This window comes from Elephantulus edwardii, unplaced genomic scaffold (genome assembly GCF_000299155.1).
Source record: "Elephantulus edwardii isolate Elephantulus edwardi_28Jun2011 unplaced genomic scaffold, EleEdw1.0 scaffold00562, whole genome shotgun sequence".
Classification (NCBI taxonomy): Eukaryota; Metazoa; Chordata; class Mammalia; order Macroscelidea; family Macroscelididae; genus Elephantulus; species Elephantulus edwardii.
The window spans coordinates 204,905-211,826 of NW_006400312.1; positions in this window are offsets into that span (position 1 = coordinate 204,905).

Sequence of the window (6,922 nt, forward strand, 5' to 3'; positions counted from 1 at the left end):
ACAAGAACAAACTGGGAGGAGGGTAGAGAGAATAGTGCAACAATGAATGAATGGAAACCCAAAATCTCTGTAAATGTTTATGAAAATTAATAAAATATTGAAAAAAAAAAGAAAAGGAGACACAATAAACTACCTAAGTAAATGGGAAAAGGTGCCCTGTTCACGGATAGGAAGACTCAACATTGTGAAAATGACAGTCCTACCAAAAGCAATGTATATGATCAACACAGTCACAATACACATATCAAATGCATTTTTCAAGGAAATCACAAGTGAAATTGTCAAGTTTTTGGAGAGCAAAGAGACAAACAATAAGAAAAGCACTACTAATAAACAAAAATGAAGTGGAAAGCATAGTACTCCCTGATCTCAAAACTTACTATACAGTGATAGTAACCAATTCAGCCTGGTACTGGTACAGTCACAGCCACATAGACCAATGGAACAAAATTGAGAACCTACAGATGGACCCAGCTATCTGTGGTCAACTGATAGTCGACAAGGTAATGAATCTATTAAATGGGGAAATGACAACCTCTTCTACAAATGGTTCTGGCAAAACTGGACTGCTTCCTGTAGAAAGCTGAAACCGGATCCACATCTCACACTATACACAAAAATAAACTCAAGGCGGTCAGAGATCTGGGAGTAAAGCTTGCCATGAAGTTCATCAGAGACAAAATGGGATCAGGCTTAGACGGCCTAGTCTGTGGTATAAAGAGACTGTCAGAAACACCCAGAAATGCACAATCTGGAGAGAATAAATCGATGAATGGGACCTTTTAAAGACTATATATCTGTGCACATCGAAAACTTTTGCCTAGTGACTGGGAAAATACATTTGGCAAGACTATTTCAGACAAGGTTCTCATAGCAAAAGTTTATAGAATCTTACAGGGCCTCCACAAGAAACTGGTAACATAATTATAAAATGGGCAAAAGACATGGAAAGTTCTTTCACAGAGAGAGATATTCAGATGGCCAACAGACACATAAAGAGATGCTCAAAATCATTGGCCGTTAGAGAGCTGCAAATCAAAACCAAAGTGAGTTACCATCTCACTCCAGCAGTGGCAAAGTTTAACAGGACAGCAAGTAAGAAATGTTGGAGAGGATTTGGCAAGAGAGGAACACTTATACACTGTTGGTGGGATTGTCAAATAGTACAACCATTCTGGAAGGCAGTTTGGCATTTCCTTAGAAACTTGAACAGAGAAATTCCATATGATCCAGCTATGCCACTGCTTTCTATTTCCATGAGAAAATGAGAACTGAAGCACAAACGAAGACTTGTACACTAATGTTCATAACAGCGTTGTAGGGTCATTCTGGTGCACTTGGTTTATTAGTTGCTATGGAACACATGCAAAAGGACTTGGGTACAATGCCTAAAAGCAGGCAAATAATACCAAGAATGGATGGGAATGAAAGCAGTCTCATACTCCCTGGAGCATGTACCAACATAAAAGAAATCTGAAAGTTCTCTGTTAAACAAAGACTATTTTCTAAAGTTCTTCATAAGGTTACTAAAAGTGCAGTAAGACCCTGTTCATGAGTACAAAGATGGTTCCTTGAAAACTGTTAATCCTACCTATGCTTTGTTTCATATTACCTATTCTTTGTTCAATATGTTTAAACATTTACCCAACCTATGAGATCATGTTTTACTATAAGCTTTGATTTTCTGCTAATAAAAGGAGGGGCTTCACAATCTCTCAAAGTCATTTGCCTAAGACAGCGATGACCCCCTGAAAACCCACATTTCTTCTCGCTGGTCTTCTCTTAACTCCGGGAACACACAAACAACACAGAGTTATTCACCATCACTAGAACATGGAAACAGCCCAAATGTCCAAACTCAATTGAATGGATTGAGGAATTATGGAATATTCACATTAAGAATACTATGCAGTATGCAGGAGTAATGATTTTGTAAATCACTACCTACTTAGGAGGTACTGGAGAGCACTAAGCTAAGTGAACCAACTCAATCCCATAAGAACCAATACTGTGTAAGACCATTCTTGTAGAACATGAATGAGGATCCAAAGGGGGTGAAGCAGAGTGGTGAGGTAGTGCAGAGTGGGGTAGACAGAGGTCGTAGTTAATCATTCTTGTTGATTGCCTTTAAGTGGAGCACGACTCACAGCAACCCTATTTACAAAAGGCCTGAAAGCCCTCTACAACCATCGACATTTATCAAAGTTCATAGAGTTCCCAGAAGCATGTTACTTAGGAAGTGGATGCCACTCCTGAGGGAGGAGTGGATAAAGGAAATGGAAAAAGATCCGGTGTGGAAAACAATGCATACTTTGTGAGTAAACCAGTATAAAATAACAATTTCATTTTTTAAAAAAATCAGCAACATATGGAATATGAATTAACCTTAAGGAATATGTTTTAACCTTAGAAATGAAAGATCTTTAAACAGTCAGCTTCTTATCTAAAGATTATCCATATGTAAATTTTTCAAGTATGACTGAATGATGAAAAGGTAAAAAAAATGTTATTCTATAAGCCAATAGATATTGCTGACAGACATTTTACTTCTCAGTCATTAAGCTAAAGAAAAAGAGGTGGCATGAAATGAGTTCCTTAGTCCTTTGGAATAAGATCATGAGAGTCTTCTCCCTAAGGAGTAGATAACCTTGGCCCAAGTTATCTACTAAAACAGGGTTTGTTATACTTGTACAGGCTGAGTGACATTTCCTGGGTAAGGAGTAAAGCTATGATGATTTACTTCTTTTGTCTGATCCTAAACTGCAACCTGTCATGTGACTGATAGGCATCCTGTAGAGATTGGTCTATGAACTATGTAAACGAGGTAACAATAACTTAATATGCAAATAAAATTTGTGTGGCTTACCAAGACAGAATATATTAATCAGTCTGTCAGTCTGAGTCACAAGAAGTTTATAACAAATTGTGTATATATGGAGTCAGCCTCATCAAGTTTTAGACAGAAAGAGGAGAAGAAAGATATGTAGTAGAGGAATGGTGACAAAGAATCCCTCAAAAGAGATGTAATACAAGCCAAGACCTATAACCCTGACTAGATGGGACTAGCAAGAATGGGTATAGTGATAGGCCCAGGTAGGCCCTTCTGGCAGAAGTGATGGTGACATATGGCAGAGACAAAAGGAGCCTACTTGAAGCAGATTGAGGGACCTTTTCCTCAGAGAACCCAGAAAAGGCCTGCTTGATGAATAGTTGCTGAGTTAATCCTTACTGAAGAAAAGAGATTATGTCTACTTACTTCCTGATCCAGGAAATATAGACTGAATTATATGTGGCCATTGCAATGGATTATCAAACCCAGAAGAAAAGCTGAATGTTTTGGGAGGGAGTATGGTGTCCAAAATGGTAAACAGATCAAAGGCAAGAAGCTTAAGGGACTTTCCACCCAGGGGCATTAGCTTTAGACTGATCCTAATGATCATGCTCCCTGAAATTAGGCACTGATCCAACCAGTAGATTTTACAATAATATAAATAAATATTATTCAAAAAGGCAGAAAAAGAAGGAAGTCATTCCTATTATGCAGTAATACTTCTAGAGATTTGTTAAAGCTTTTGAGATTTTGAAATTTATATCAGATTTAAGTGCTTCCTAACTCCTTAAGCATTCCACTGTGCTGTTGTAGTCCATGGGGAGTTGCGCTGTTAGCCGAAAGGTCCTGCTTCTTTAACGATGACTTGAATTCCACAACCACTGAGGGGGAGAAAGAGTAGCAGTCTCCTCCTGTTCAATTTAGTCTTGGAAACCCAATTAAAAGTTAGCAAATGAGTCAGAACTGATTAGACCACAATGAGTGGGGATGAGTTCAACTAGAATTTGAATTAGAAGTGTTTGCTCAGCTTTTACTTTACCTAATCAAAATTTTAAGGTTTAGAATTTATGTTCGTCAACTTTTTAAAAAACATCCCTTGGTTACTGTGCATACGTACGAATCTAGTTGAGCTAATATGGTCTACAATAACCACACATAATTTGGGAAACTGGCCCAAAGGCGAAGGAGACAGAGTTACTCACTGGCAAATGTATTTCATTTTGCTGCAGAGACTCAAAAGGACTAGAAAACACAAGCCACTACTTATCATTATTCATGAGCTCCCTATCTCACAACTTCACATAAAAGTATTTTAAAGAACAGACTTTAAATTCTTTTCAGAGTGACTTGTTTTTACCAGAATAGCTTACTAGATCAGTTCATTTTCTGTTGTTTCCTCTTGTTTCTCACTTAATCACTACTGTCCATTTCCAATTTATTTCACTCTGAGTCCTCCTTAACGTGACCCCTACCTAGGTTAACTCTTTGCTGAAACACGCTTATTCTAAACATACAAACTGAAGGAGGAAAAAAATCTTCATATTTCTCATCAATTATTAAATTTCAGATGGCCTTGCATATTTCTGATTGCTCAATTTTTTATCTCTCATCTTTTCCATTTAAAGTCTTAAACTCTTAAAAGAATCACTTTCATATGATTCACATTTTTTATGAAATAAGAACTCAGCAGAAAAACAACATTATAAAATGCTTCTATTTGGCTTAATTTTTAATAAGTCCATGTTAAAAGGAAATTTGGATTTCCTGTGTTGTTTTGCAGTGTACAAGGAATTGAGGTTGGGAAGTAGCAGATAAGCATAGTGTCATAGACAGTGTCACAGTTTCAAAATTACATATCAATCTAGCTGGGCTATAATTCTCAGTGGTTTTGCAATTATGTAACAATGCATCTGGCAGTTGTATTATGATGTAATCAGTCTCATGACCTGATCTGATGTCAACAATCAATGAGTTATAGATGATTGAGTCTGGAGAAAATACCATTCCTCAAATAACATCTCTGGTTTGATGTAAGGAGAAATTCCCTGTGGTGTGGCATGTGCAAAAGATAATAGGAGAAAAGAGTGAGCAGTGAAGGACTGATCTGACAACCACCAAGAAAGAAAAGCTAGGAACAAAGCAGATTCTTTGGACTAAGATCCCTGTGCTGAGTATCTCGTAGACCTAGGGGAGGACTGATGCCAGGACACATGGAGATCTCCACGGAACTCTTAAGTCCAGAGATGCTGAAATGAGACACGGGCTTTCCTTCTAAACTGAGAGCTGACAGAGAAAGCCCTCACCTAGAGCTCATATGCCTAATTCAGTCTTCTAGCTTCCTAAACGGAGGGATAATAGATTCACCTATGAAAGTCATTCCCTGCTGTGATTCTATTGTAGTCGGACTAAATCAGTAAACCAAAGTAAATATGGAGTTCTGGTGATATGTGTGGGGCTGCTACCCAAAAGTGGAGCAGTTTGGATCCACTTGCCAATTCACAGGAGAATCTGCTCCCTTAGAAATCTGATGCTGAGTCACTACTAATCAGAATGGACTTAAAGGTCCTGGGTTTGGAGAACATGCTATGTAAAGTAGGAATAAAGATATTTGAAAAGAACTGTAACTATTACATTTTATGTTTTGACAAATACATGTTATAATTCCATCAAAGACACTAACCCACTGTAATGTTTCATTTAGAAGCATTAAACTGAAATCTTAAATATTTAAAAATCTTTTGATTCAAATATCTTTACACCAATATTTTAAAATGTATTTAAAATATTTTGTAAATACAGTTGTTTTGCCAATACCTTATTTTTTATCTCCATGTTGGCATTGTGGTTCAGTAGGCTTTCTAAAATTGTAAAATTACCAGAATAAACAGCATAATGAAGGGCTGTATTGCCCATTTTATCTTGCAAATTTGGATCAGCCCCATATTGGAGAAGTATGTCGACGCATTCCTGGTGCTGACACTGGACTGCCTGTCGGTAGGAAAAGGAGAAATCGAGTGTAAATTCTAGGAATTCGAACTCAACGTCTCATGTAACCACTTAATAGCTACCATTTTAGAGAGACAAGAGTATTGGCGAGAATATAGAAAACAGAAACTCTCTTATACTGCTGGCGAGCACATAAAATGGTGTTGTTTCTGTAAAAAGTTTGACAGATATTAAAAAAATTAAGAAAAACTACATATGACCCAGATATTTTACTCAGCTATATACTCAGAGACTAAAAAGGAATGCAAATGTTTGCCCATCAGTTAGCTATTCATAATTTTCATACTATTCATAGTATTCATAGTAGCTACAAGGTGAAAATGATCAAAGGGACCAACAAGAAAAAGAATGGATAAATAACATGTTTTGGAGTCACCCAACAGACTATTATCCACACAAAAAAAGTCAAATCCTGATATATACTACAGTGTGTTATACTACAAGCACTTTGTTTTATGAAATAAGCCAGACACAAAAGGGCAAATTACGCATGGTTCCATTTACGTGAAACATTGAGAATAAGCACATTCATAAACAAAGAAGATTATTGTCACTGATCTGTGAACTTAAGTAACATAGCAAATTTTATTGTCCATGTATTTTACTAGAGTAAAAGTTTAAGGTAAAGATGTCAAAGAATGTAGCAATTATGTTCAAATTATTAAAGTTCATTTTTATTCTGTATTTCAATTAAATCTATTGCTTACAGAAATAGCTGGTTACTACATACTTTAATAAGAGGTGTCCTCATTTCTCTATCACGAATATTAAGATTACACCTCTGCTCTGCTAAAAAAGCAATCACTGCTGGATGTCCAAATGCAGATGCCAAGTGCAGAGCCGTTCTAGGAAAATAAGAAGAGACATTTTAGAAAATTATAGTGTACTAATTTGTTGTTGTTGTTGTTGTTATGTGCCAAGAGTGTCCTGTGTCTGGAGAACATTATGCTGAGTGAAATGTCCCAGTCACAAAGGGACAAATATTGCTTGGTGCCACTGTTGTAGAATGGGACTGTCCTTGGGGTTGGGGAGAGACTGAGTAAGATGGGTTCAATAATGTATGCTGCTCTGAAACAGAGAAGGGAG